The sequence below is a fragment of the Lathamus discolor genome, chromosome 10, assembly GCF_037157495.1.
Source record: "Lathamus discolor isolate bLatDis1 chromosome 10, bLatDis1.hap1, whole genome shotgun sequence".
NCBI classification, from domain to species: domain Eukaryota; kingdom Metazoa; phylum Chordata; class Aves; order Psittaciformes; family Psittacidae; genus Lathamus; species Lathamus discolor.
The window spans coordinates 6,256,829-6,270,744 of record NC_088893.1 but is presented as its reverse complement, the minus strand read 5'-3'; the positions used below and the strand labels follow the sequence as shown (position 1 = coordinate 6,270,744).

Below are 13,916 nucleotides of genomic sequence, written 5' to 3'. Positions count from 1 at the left end.
TGTAACTCCCACGGGTTGAGACAAGAACAGCCCAGTAACTAAGGTATAACACAAATCACTACTGCTACCGCCAATGATAAGAGAAAATAACAAGAGAATACGATACCGCCGCCGAACGAGTTCGACCCCCCTGAAGAGAGCCCGTGCCCTTCCGGGTAACTCCCAGTTACCTCCCTGGGCATGCTGTGCTGTGGTATGGATACCTCTTTGGCTGGCTTGGGTCAGGTGCCCTGTCTCTGCTTCCTCCCGGCCTCCCTCGTCCCCAGCAGAGCATGAGGCTCACAGAGTCCTTGGCCAGAATAAACATTACTGAGCAACAATTAAAACCAATCGGTGTTACCAGCTCTCTGCCCAGGCTGGAAGTCAAAACACAGAGCTTGCACCAGCTACTAAGAAGGAGCAAAACGGCTCCTGGTAAACCCAGGACAGTTTGGTTTTCTGATTTCTGGAAAGAGCCTGTATCCGAGCGGAGGCAGGAATATTCCATAACCAGTTCAGGATCATCCAGAAGATGACAGCAAGACTCCATTTAAAATCTCTGACACAGCCCTCTCGTGCTTCCTGACTGCCAATGGAACCACGAACCCAAACACCTGGACTGGGAAACCACCTCTCCATCTCCATTAAGGGTCCTTTCATGACACAAGTTACTGTCAGGCCCTGTTTGCATCTCCTGCTTTCTGACCGATGGCTGTTGCTGCTGGCTTGCTCTCATCCCATTTATCATATAGGTGGTTTTATTTGGTTTTATTGCTGCTTTCACCATTCATCTCACCACGGCACTTCTTTATCACCGCTTTTTTAATCAGTGTGGCTTTTTTTTTTTTTTTAACACTTTTAGGGCATCTTTAAAGGATGGTCTTCAATAACTCTGAATTAAGCGCTCCACTAATCCTGATCATTTTCCTCCCAGTTCTTAAGTGTTTTCAGCAGGTACCTTCTCTGGCCACAGGGTATGGCTGTATCAGTGTCCAGACACAGATTGTACTTGGGCATGGTAGGTAACTGTTAATAAGGAGCTTTGTTTGATTCTTCACCCTAATCCATTAGAAAGGGGGCTAAGACAGCAATGGTCTGGAGGTAAACGAATACTTGGAAAATAATCGGGATATGTTTCTGAAGCTACAAGGATGGGTGATTAGGAGCCACCCAGGAGGCACGCCTAGAGATAAAACCACACAGGGTGTGCTTATCTCCCTTTGGGGAACCAGAGTCCAGCCATCTCCAGCACTCTCCTTGGGGTACAGTGTGGGGACAAGGAGGAAAACTCTCCTCCTTTTGAAGAGGTCTCTCACAGATCCACAGGCAGAGGCTGAGCTCCCGTGTTGGGATATTTTATGGGAGATGCTGGGGGCTGGCTCCTGCCTCCTGGAGCTTTCTTAGAGAGAAAATAAATCTTGAATTGCCTTGTTTTCATTTCCACTAAAACCGCACGTTGGCAGTTGCCTTGGAGCTAATCATCTGACACGGTGCCGTGCATCCAGGGATGGCTGCAGCCTGGGTGTGCTGGTTCTGGGTTGGAGGCTGGCAGTGCAGCGCTATACTGTTGTTTTCCTACTGCTATATTGTGTTCCCAGCACATCATAATAAAGAGGAACACGAAGGTAGGCAATTTATCATAATACAAAAATAAAAGGCATAGTAATGTAAATTATGCACATCATTAACCCCAACTGTTGTGGTAAAATGGACACAAATTCTGTAAGAAAATTATCTTAAGGTTGAGCTGTGGCGATTTGCTCTAAAGGACTTCCCTATGGGTGCTGAAAGCTGTGTGTGTCTTCTCTTGGGGCTTGAAGCCCTGTTAATGCACTAACAGCAGTATAAGGTGCCTGTTCCTCCTCATGGGCCATACTGTGTTACCCATGGAGGGGCTGCAGTACCCTCAGAGGTGCTCCTGCTCCACCAGTAAATCAACAGCAGGTCAGGCAGCTCAAATGGGATACACTGGGCTATGGTGAACGTGAACCTGCCACCGTCAGCTCCTTGTCTGTTCAAGGCAGATGAAGTCAGTGCACAACCCATCTCACCCTGCAGTGGATGTCAGATATACGCAGGTGAATGATGCAGCACCCCAAAGTGCTGTGTGTTCCCTCTGGTGTATGGGAAGCCTAAAGTAGCCAGCTGGGGTGCCTCAGTTTGATGTCTGATGTTGCCAGGGGTGAATCCCATGCCATGCTGCCACATCCTCAAGAAAAACAAAGCAGGGAGTTGGTGTTGAATGCCTCCTTCTTTCCTATTTCTCCCTTTCCTTCCTTCCTGCTCACTCTTTACCCTCTTCAAAGTGGAAAGAATCAGTTTAAACTCTTTCATCAGCTCACCCTCATCAAAGGCAACTGAGCTTCAGCATGAGTGGGATTTCCCAGCCCCCTCCCATCACCCAGATTCCTAAAGCTGGTTTAAAGCAACTGAAAACCTTCCTGTGTAGAATTTTCCCTTGCAAAAATTAGCCCTCATGAAAATAAATAATTCCCAGAGGAAATTTCCATTTGATTACAAATATTGACTTGCTTGGGGGAAGGTAGTATTTTGTGGGGGTTTTTTTTTAAACAAAAATCCATTTGGAATCAACATTTTCAAATTAAACATGTATGTTCCCTCTGTTATAGCACTTAACTTGTAAAATACCAATTTGGTTGCCAGTGGTTGGGGATTTCAGGAGTTTCTTCCATCCACATTTTTCTGCAAGAGCTGAACAAAAGGGATGCCTTAAAATTGGGCAAAGCAGGGAAAAGATTTGTTTTAACTTTAAAGGATTAAAAAAATGAAATCTGAAACATTGTAAATCATTTTCATGCTTATGAAAAGAACCTCACATAAAAATGCATAAATATGTGTATTAAAGCCGTAGCTCCAGGAGATGCCTGAGCTGCAGGAGCACAAGCTAGAGCAGACACAGCGGGTGCTATCCCTCTGGCATCGCTCTGATCGTCTCCACCATCCCACTGCTCCCATTTCCAGCAGGTCGGGAATGATTTTGTGTGGATGTGGCAGCCAGGAGACGTGGGAGATGAGTAGACAGGTGGGAAAAACTCAGTGGTCCACCACCTTAGTGCTGGCACCAAGCTTTGCATGGGCTCCCCATCGTTTCTGGGTTGAACCATGAGCATGGGGACCTTCAGCATTGCCATGGTTTAAACCCAGCCATGCAGTCTCTCACTCCCCTGCCTTTCTCCCCTCCCCTGCTCCTGGAGGGATGGGGAGGAGAATCGAAAGAATGTAACTGCCAATGGTTGAGATAAGAACAGCGCAGTGACTGACTCATAACACAAACCACTGCTGCTACCACCAACGATAATAATGATAAGGGAAATAACAAGGGAAGAGAATACAACCGCTCACCACCCACTGACCGATACCCAGCCCGATCTGAGCAGTGACCTTGCCCTTCTGGGTAACTGCCCCCAGTTCCACATCCTGGGCACGACATGCTGTGGTATGGAATACCTCTTTGGTCAGTTTGGGTCAGGTGTCCTGGCTCTGCTTCCTCCCGGCTTCCCCTCCTCCCTGGCAGAGCATGAGGCTCACAAAGTCCTTGGTCAGAGTAAACGTTACTGAGCAACAACTGAAAACATCGGGGTTATCAGCATTGTTCTCAGGCTGAGAGTCAAAACACAGCACTGCACCAGCTACTAAGAGAGAAAAATGACTGCTACTGCCGAACCCAGGACAAACATCCAGGCCTGTAGATGTTTCTATGGGTTACAGAACTCAGTTTTGGGCTTCACACCCCTCCCCAGAGTTGTACTTCAGACACCTCTGTGGAGTTTGTACCTGCTGGACAAAGCAAACCCAACTGCTTAGGATGTGTATTTTGGGGTTTTTTCCTCCCAGATTCTCTCTTTCTCCGCTGCGAGTGACCCTTCTGCTCTTGGAAACACTGAAGTTCAGCTGAAACACTTCAGGAACCTCACACATTTCAGGCCATGGGTACTCAGGTGTGAATGCGCACTGCTTTTGCTGCTTCATGGATTAAAAAGAGGTAAGAAACCAACTCAGCTGCATCTAGCTTTGTCAGAGGAAAGGGGCTAATTGTTCTTTGTATGAGAAGGCCATGGTGAGCTCCTTGTCCTGCTTGGTTTTGAAGGGGAAAGAATGGGTAGGAGGAAGAAGGAGCTGGAGGAACAGCAATCTTCTGATGTAGACATGGCTCCCATAGACTATTTGTCCTGTGAGAGGTATTGACAGCGGCCAGCCTGCAGCCAAACATGCCTCTGCCAAAATAAAACTAAATCATGATCATTATAAGTGACCCTGCCTGGAGCTGGGGGCTCTCTTGAAGCCTGAATAAGGGGCAGAGGGGTTAAGCTCTCGCTGGAGTGAACTGACCACTCCTGGTCCCTGCAGAAGATGAGCAAGCTTTAGCAGAGACACTGCATGCTGGAGGCATCCAGGTATCAGCCAGAAACGACTCCAGACAGTGGAAGTGCTTTTTAGGAGCACTTTATTAATAGACACACATAACAAATGGCTGGTAACAAATGCAAAAAGCCGTGGGACTAAAGGCCATTCATTGCAGCGGGAGGCACTGGGAGCAGCTCTCTCTGGCAGCAGAGCCACACTCTTACATCAAAGCAGAGAAAACAAATGCCTGAACTGTTTATTACAGCAAAGGCGCAATCTCTGCACCTCCCAGCCATGCCTTAGCACGAGCAGGCGCTGGGCTCTGGTAAGTGATGCTCAAGCCTGTCTTGTACCATACATAGCACAGTGAAGCCTGCAGACCTGGCTGCCCTCCCTGTGCCTGGCGTGTACCTGACTCTGCAGTGATCAGCGCCAGTATCCGGCACTTGATCCATGATTCCTTAATGCTCTTCTTAAATAATAGTGTTTAAAATACACTGTTCTGTGCAGATATGATTAAGCTGTTTAGGACGATGGATGTTGCCAGTGAGGATAACCTCTCTTAAGGTTAATTAATCATTTGTAAACCAACCTTTGGATGTATGCATTATTCATTTGTACTCCTGAACTAATGGGCCAGAGAATTTTCAGCCACTGGGTTTTTTTGTCAAAGTCTTTAGTTACTCCATAACTGAGGGCAATTGCTGAGGTACAGGGAGGTCAATGCCCTGGGGCGTGGCCTCCATGAGGGATGCTTGTACTTGCCCATCATTCAGACCACAGCCTGGATTTAGGCTGGACCACAGCCCGATAGCCACTTTCCTTCCCCACCTGCGTATTCCTTCCTTGAAGCTTGACTGACCTTAAACTATCTTGAAGACTCCTCTCCAGGAGCCTGACATTTAAAAGTGCAGTGACAGAAAATAAATAACTTCTTCTAAAAATATGTGTAACTTATTTACCAGCATGGGGAGAGAATTCAAATGACAACATACATATACATCGCGCTGCTGGATGGGGACTTTTGTGGTAGCACTGCTTTCTCCTCCAGCAAAGCTGCTCCCTGTGGGACTGTGGCATGCAAAGCTTTTCCCCACTTCCAAACCTGGGACTGGCCAAGCACGAGCAGGGATAAGGAGAGAAGGGATCCACATGTGTCCTCTCCTGGGGTGCAGGGAAAGCACAGCCTTGGGGAACCCAAGGAGATGATTTAACATCTCACAGCCACCAGAAGAGGATGGCAGGAAAAGACAAGCCACCTTTTACTAAGAAAACAGCGCACGGATCATTCTGTGTCAGATTACGTAAATGAATTGGGGGAAAAAAAAACAAAAAGGAAATCCAAGACTAAACACAGCACAAATCAGTGAGCTCAGTACTCGGGAAACCGCTTGTATCTCCATGGGGAAAAGCCTCCTGCACCCCATGTCCTTCCAAGTGAGAGCAAACCCTGCCCAGACAGGCTCATCCCCCCCCTCCTCACCCAAAATGCCAGCGTAGCCACAGGGCCATCTCCAGAACGTGAGGCATTCATGTATCTTTAATTATTGTTTCAGCCACACAAATCCATGCTGAATTAAAATTCATGATGGTTCTAGGGTACAAGTGCAAACAATTTGTTCAGTAAACTTTGCTCTAATTGGCATTCTGAAAATTTCCTGTTAATCAAGCCCCTTGGGCTCGCTTTACCAGTGTAGTAGTGCCTGCAAATGTCAGTGCTCAGAGGGTGCACGCATGTACGCCGATTTCAAGGGTCTTTATGAGATATTAACTCCTACACCTTGTCCTCATATTAATTTGCAAGTAATTTTTTAACAACCTTCCGTGGCCCTGTCTTTTATCTCGCTGCTTCATTACTTGAGGCAAGCAAGCGAGCGCAAGAGCATTTGTAAAACCCCAAACCAAACTGCTCTCTACGATCTGAACGCGAAATGTCCCCGAGGGCACCTGAGATTCCTCCCTGCAGGAGCTGCTGTTCCAGTGGCACTTGACTCCAATTTCCACGGAAATAAGAAGATATTCAGGCCCCCACAGTTAATGTCAGGCATGTGAACAGTGCCTCTGCATGGAGGCTCCAGCCAGACACACTCAGAAACAGGGCAATGCTTTGGTCCTCATGAGCCTCATGAGGATACGAACACCGCCTGAAGAGTCAGGTATGAGCAGAGCTGCTTCTTCATAGAATCACAGAACGGTTTGGGTTGGAAGGGACCTTAAAGATCATCTTCAGTCCAGTCTCCCCCAACCTGTGTTTGTGCTTGGAGTTGCCCCAACCCATGTGCAGGACCTTGCACTTGGCCTTGTTTTGCTCCATGAGGTTCGCACAGTCCCACCTCTGCAGCCTGTTCAGGTCCCTCTGGATCCCATCCTTCCCAGTCTGTCATCCCATCCGCATGTACATGGAGAACATCAGAAATGACTCCGGGAGGTGCCACGGTCCGGGGGAGTCTTGCTGCAGAGCCCCGCTTCCCACATACCGTCCAACATCGACCAATTGGCCAGTTCTGGATCTCTTTTTCCCAAGCAACAGCCTCTCCACAGCATGCCCAGTCAGCTCCACCTGGGACCACCTGGGACTACTGCCAGGAGGATTTGAGGAGCTTTCAGTTTTGCAGCCTTATCAGGCTAGTCCTTAACTTACGTCCCGAGGGATTTGGGAATAGGAGACGCTATATATAACCTGAGTGTCTGTTTCCCACCAGCACAGTAAGACAGAAGAATAGAAATAACAGAATAATGAGCATCTGACAGAGATCAGGGAAGCGGTGGAGAAGCTCAATTGGATGGAAATACAAGGTAAGGAAACACATGAGAACTGGCAGTTCCCAGAAGGCACCAAAGATGGTGCACAACAGCAAAGTGCTCCTCTGTGAAAGCAGATAAGAAGCATAATTAGATGGCATTACAGCAGCAGCAGGGTCTGGAAGCTGGAAAGAAGTTGTATGGGAAGTCAAAACAGGTACGTGCCTGGAGGGAGAAGAGAGGAACAATACAGGTTCACAGCATGAGAACAGCTACACCTGCACAAGGTTTTGGAGGCAACCAGCAAGGGTCTGCAAATAGATGTAAAATGAGAACAGCAAGATGTGTAGGGATGCAAGCATCTGGGGAAGAACAGACTGAGCGCTCAAAGCAGGAATTTGCCCTGTCACCCTTGTTTCAGTCTTTATGAAAAGGTTAATTGTGAATGAAACTTAATGAAACAGGCTTTGAAGGGAACTGTCGAGAAGAACCAGCATAAGGGATGAAGTTTAAAGCCATTGGGATATGTCAAATGTATTCAAATTAAGAGGATCTGATGAAATGCACCCAAGAGCACTGAACCCTTGGTGGTTGTCTTCAAGATTTATGAAGGTGTAGAGGTCCCTGGAGGTGAGAGAAGCACCTCCTGTATAAGAGAATAGCTTAAAAAAATGAGTAATCATCTTAATCTCAATTCCCTTAAAGAGGCTGGAAGAAAGTCTTAACTGATCAACTTGTAAGATGTGATGATTAATAAAAGCAAAGAACATGGGTTTGTCAAGAACCAGTCATGTCAACCAAATGTGACTTCCTTCAACCATGACAACCAAATGTGACTGTTCCTATGGTAACAGGCATCCCGGATGATGGGGAGAGCAGAAAACACGAGTGAGGCCTTTTGGATTTTCCCTCTGGACAGCCTCAAACAAAAAAGAAAACACCCTCCAGAACCAATCAGAGCTCAACAGGCAGAGCAACCCCTCCTGAAGAAGAGGAATGGAGGGAGAAGGAGTTTTCTTTCTCCAGCCTCCAGTGTGGCTCTGGAGGAGGCACTGTCAGCTTTCCTCTCTACACAGCCAATGAGCTGCCTTTTTCCAATTTGGCAAACCACAGCTTTGCCCAAGGACAGCTCCCTTCCCAAGGGAAATTGAGACTAAACCTCTGTTACACCGTTTTCCATCATCTCGTGTCGGTTTATCCTTAATTTCCCCATGACATCAGCATCCCCATGCATATTTAAGCAGAAACATTTTGGTGCAGCTTTATCCCGTATCAAACGGATACTGGCATCGAGCTGAAAAGATGCTTTTGGTGGAGCTTCAGTTTCTCCACCTGGTTTGGAAATGGTGCAGATCTGTACAAGCAGCCTGTGAAGCCTGCGTGTGAGCACGGAGGCTTTGCCCCTTCGCTCTTAGCCCTCCAGATGGATGGATGAACTGATGGATGGGGACCCTTGCAAGCTCCAGACAAGGGACTTTGTGAGCTGTAAGAACGGCTGCTGAAGGGATGCAGGAACAGAAGCTTTTGATACCGTTTCAAACAATGTGTAATTATCAGGTAGCTGAAAATTAGCCCATCTGTGCCTCGGGAAAAGACAATGAGAAGTTATGTGTTACTAATGGCTGAAAAGCGCTGGCAACACAAAACAGGGAATTTTCAGTAAACTTTTCTCTTAAGGTAATGTAATTACACGGTGTAATCCCCAAATCTCCCGACTTTTTGGTGGTTTTTGATAAAGCTTATGAGGTCTTCATCCTCCTTTCTTTTTCTTCTCCTCATTGCAGCAGCACTGTCTCTGGCATTTTGAGCTGTGCCAGCTGTCTGGCTGGGCCACCTAAAGCAGCAGATGTGGGGAACATAAACTGCCTTTACAACAGAACAGCTAACAACATGTACAAGGTTTTTCTAAAGCAGATTGTAAATACCCACCCTGCCTTTGCCGCAGCCTCCTATCTGAATACAAAGCACCCAAGCTTGTAATACTACTGGTAGTGTTGGCTGGCCGGAGCCCGGGTCTGTGATTCAGGTCAATGCACACACAAGCAACAGCATGGTTCAGATTTAGGACCCCTTTTGTTTTCTCTGCTTTTGGTCCCTGCTGATCTAGCATGCTTTCCTGAAGTGCCTGAGGATCCAGTGATAAGGTCTTTGGGGGTTGATGAAGCAAAACTGGAATAGCATAAACCTCGTGCAAACAGTCCAGGCAGGGTAAATAGCTCCTGATTTTTTTATTCATACTTTTGTCTGTGGAATAACTGGGAGTAAATTGCTTTTTCCTTTCCCAGTCCAAATTATTCAGAGAATTTTTCTGCTGATTTTTGCTATTCTCCCTTTCGGGAGCATTTGCTCTCCAAGACGGCCCGCTTAGCACTGAATGGAAAGCAAATGTTGCCTTCACCTTCAGTGAACTTTGAAGCAATTGATTTTTACCAGCAAAGAAGAGCTGAGAAGCGACAGCTCGTGGGCTTTGCAGAGGATGAATTTTGCCATTTCACGACTGCCCATGCAGGAGGGTACAGGCATCCCAGCAGAAAGATGACAGATGCTCTTTCGACTCATCTCCACTCAGCCACCAGCCCTGTCCTCTTTCACACGTGGGTTCCTTGGACCGCCAGCTTCTCTGCAGCCGCCTCGCAGATGCTTTAAGCAACCCATAATAGGGAGGGCTCCAAGCAAAATTATTCTTGCTAGCTTTTGTCTGGTAATCTGAGGTCAAAAAAACAAACTGCTTCCCCTCTGTTCTCTCCAGTGCCGTGGCAAGAAATGCAGCCAAGCTCCGGCACCGAGAACAAAAGCAGAGTTGGCACAAACACAGGAGCTTCTTAAATGAGTCTGCCACTAGCCGGAAGGGCTGCAAATTGAAGCAAAGATAAGCCCCTTAGCATTTTCCTTCTTTAATCCAAGCCTCGTAAAAGCAGAGATGTGTTTCTAGTCAGTGGGCTTTTACACAGAGGCAGGTATTTCATTTACCCAAAAAACCCCTGGATCGGATAAATTATTAATGTTATTTATAAAGGCAATTCTGCCATTCAGCAACTTCTTTTGGATCCCTACTCTTAATCTCCCTGCTTAGCATAAGATACACTCCAGTTAAAAGGCAAAATCACATTCCCTTACAAGGCCTGCAAAATAACGGAGTGCTGAGGTGCCTGAAAAAGGGTTGTAGTTTAAATTCTGCTATAAAGACTAATACATTTATCAGTGGAAAACATAAGCCCCTCTTGCTTGTTCCCTCCCTTCGTGCTGGATGGGGCCTCACTCACACGCATCAAGAGCCATCAAAGCTACTCAGCGAGAATGATGGAAAGGCAGAACACGCTACTGCGTACACAGCCTGTTAAGGATGTTTGGTGGCTGGGGGGAGCAATATGGTGAGACAGCAAGTATTCCTGTCCTCTCCTATAATGTGTCCTCTGGGACACCCACAGCTATGTAGGGCTTCTTCAGGCTGAGCCCTACACACACCCCATGGACCAAGGTGTTATGAAGGGCAGAAACACCAGAAGAAATAACCATGTGTCTCATCGAGTGGACATGTAGGTTCCCATGGTCAGGAAATGGAGTCAGGATGCTCTCAGTCCCAAAACAGGTCCTCAGAGACCCCAGGAGAGCTGCCACAATGGTGGCATTGCAGATCTCAAACACAGCAAAACCAGCATGGCACAAAACCACGAGGAGCAAAGGAAGGAGGGCAAGAGACTAAGAGTCCTGGTGCATGGCCAGCATCGCCGTTTCATTGAATCACAGAATCCAAGACTGGTTTGTGTTGAAGGGACCTTAAAGCTCATCCAGCTCCAACCCCTGCCACTGCCAGGGACCCCTTCCACTAGAGCAGCTTGCTCCAAGCCCCTGTGTCCAACCTGGCCTTGAGCACTGCCAGGGATGGGGCAGCCACAGCTTCTCTGGGCACCCTGTGCCAGCGCCTCAGCACCCTCACAGGGAAGAACTTCTGCCTAAGAGCTGAGGAAAAGGAGATCCAACATTTCCCAAAAAAAAGATGTGCTCAAGCCTCTAGGAGGGGAACAATGGCTCCTTGCTCCCACATCAGGACTACACGTGAAATTAACTAAAACATATACCGGCTGTGACCTAGACACATCCTGGTGGTCATCACACCACAGGTACATACAGCCATAAGCCATCCTCCAAATTTGAGGGCAACACACGTGTTGCATGCCAGGGAATGGCAGCGCATGGGAATTGCAGGGAGGTTTGGACAGCTTCTCGGGAAATGTTTCCTCCACGCAATACGCATGTGCCGTGAAATCCTATTTCTCAGCGTTTTCCTCTCCAACGGCTGCATGACAAACTGCTTAATTGAGCAGCCAGCACCAGCTGATGTTTTATTTCAGCATGATTTAAAGCAAGGCGAAGGATGTTTGTTTGCTAAACTCCCTCCACCTTTTCACAGTAGGGTTACGACAGCGACGTGTATTTTGCATAGACGGCGTCACCCCTCAGGAAGAAGCACTCGGGATGTTCAGGATCCGTTTTTCCTCCTGGGTTGGGTGCTGGGGATGAGCAGCAGCTCGTGGGTGGCAGCATGGTTTGTCTTTGATCAGCCATGAGTAGGGAGAGCTCCTGCAGCTGCGCTTGAAGCTGGAGATGTCTGAGCTACGGGCACCTCCGAGAAGCGCGCTTTTATGTCAAAACGACTTATAATAAGATTTTAAGTTTGTTCGGGGAGCTGGAATGAAATATTTAAACACAGCATCAGAGCAGCATTTTATTCTCAGGAAAATGCTGAAATGCCATTTGCAAATCAGCAATGTTCAAAATTTTGCTTTGAAACAGCAGCATCTTTATGCAACTGGTTTGGTTTTTTTCCTTTCTAGGAAGAAAGAAATAGGGGGAAAAACAGCTGAGAGATTGGCCATTTCCTCACAAATGAGACATCTGCTTTTCAGTCTGTTCTGGTGAGTCTGTTTGGAGCCATCATTCCCATTTGGAGCAAGGAGAATCTGCCTCCAGAGCAGCCTACGTTGTTGCATCCAGTATTCAAATTACATTATCTTTGTTTCTTGCACTGATGATGAGACATTTAGGTTGGAGAACTCCACTGGGCATTAGGGCTGCTCTGAAGGGTTTGCATGATTTGAAATAAATATCATAAAAGAAATAGCAAGTTCTTGTATAAAAGCATGTCTGTCCTATTTTATTTTTTATTGGAGCAGTCTTCATTTTCTTTTAGGTACAGTTTCTTCATTTGCAGTCCTTACTGTCCCTATGTATATATTATATCTTCTTAAACACAAGAAGCCAGCTTACTTCAGTCCCTCCTCAGCACTCACACAGTTTCACACCAAGGCCAGGTTGGACGGGACTTGGAGCAAGCTGCTCTAGTGGAAGGTGTCCCTGCCCACGGCAGGGGTTGGAGCTGGATGAGCTTTAAAGTCCCTTCAACCCAAACCAGGATGGGATTCTATTATTCTATATCTGAGTCCTTGCTGTTCCCAAACAGCACACAGCTCCAGGCATGTAGCCCAGAGCCATCAAAGCTCTTTGGTGCCTTGGTCTGGGTGGCATTTGGGTTACACTGAAATTTCATCAATGTAGGTGCCTCTATTTTGAGAAGTGAATTAATTTCCAATGGGAAAAGTAGTTGCCAAAACTGGCATTTGAGGTTCAAACTGCTATTAAAGAAAGGGTTATTCTATGATAGTGACCAAAATATACTTGTATTCAGTATCTTAGGAAGATCAAAAAGTTCCAAATCTCTTAAGATGATGCCTGATTAAAAACCAAACACCAAACTTCTGATTTGTATACAGCTTGTTCATAGGGTTTTTTAATACAACATTCAAGAACTGCAAGGATAAAGTGTTGGCAAGCAGCATAAAAAATCGCTTAAAAATAACACTGGAAGGTGTCAGAAGAAATGCACCTCATTTATCCCAACCCCTAAGGATCCAAAATAGCTGATAGGGTTGAAAAGAGGAGTAGAGTAGGTGTAAGAAAAACCCTTCCATACTGAAGGCAGGTCTAACTGGAGAGTGTAGGCTGAAGCATGCCTTGGCCAGTTAAACGCACAGTGATAATGTCAGGCTAGTATAAGATTTTAAGGCACAAAGGCAGCTTCCTCAGCAGCCAGCATGGATAGAACAGAGCTAGGAATTTTCTAGTTCCCAGGTTCTAGGGTAGGCTACGGTGGTCCTACGGGTTTCTCTTTGGATCAAGCTGTCCTGTACATACCCAACATAGAATCATAGAATAGTTAGGGTTGGAAAGGACCTCAAGATCATCCAGTTCCAACTCCCCTGCTATGGACAGGGACACCTCACACTAAGCCATCCCACCCAAGGCTTCACCCAACCTGGCCTTGAACACTGCCAGGGATGGAGCACTCACAACCTCCCTGGACAACCCATTCCAGTGCCTCATCTCCCTCACAGGAAAGAACTTCCTCCTTATAGCCAATCTAAACTTCCCCTGTTTAAGTTTTAACCCATTACCCCTTGTCCTGTCACTACAGTCCCTGATAAAGAGTCCCTCCTCAGCATCCCTATAGAACCCCTTCAGATACTGGAAGGCTGCTATGAGGTCTCCACGCAGCCTTTTCCTCTCCAGGCTGAACAGCCCCAACTTCCTCAGCCTGTCTTCATACGGGAGGTGCTCCAGTCCCCTGATCATCCTCATGGCCCTTCTCTGGACTTGTTCCAGCAGTTCCATGTCCTTTTTATGTTGAGGACACCAGAACTGCACACAATACTCCAGGAACATTCAGGAAGCCAGCAGATCTCCAGCCTGGAAGCACTGCTCTTGTAAATCCTCCCTGAGAGTTGAGCCAAAGTCTCTCACAAGCTGTAGATACACTGTGAAATAAGACAAAA

The 13,916-nt window shown here is 47.0% G+C and overlaps 1 long non-coding RNA gene across 19 annotated transcripts in view; it reads right to left on the bottom strand.

Annotated features, from left to right (window-relative positions):
- Positions 1–12,212: 12,212 nt before the first annotated feature.
- Positions 12,213–13,916, bottom strand: part of LOC136020147 (uncharacterized) — a 40,645-nt gene continuing 38,941 nt past the window's right edge. For all 19 annotated transcript variants that reach the window (XR_010615222.1, XR_010615223.1, XR_010615218.1 and 16 more), the window contains one exon: positions 12,213–13,898. This is a non-coding gene — a long non-coding RNA (uncharacterized LOC136020147). The remainder of the gene's footprint in view (positions 13,899–13,916) is intronic.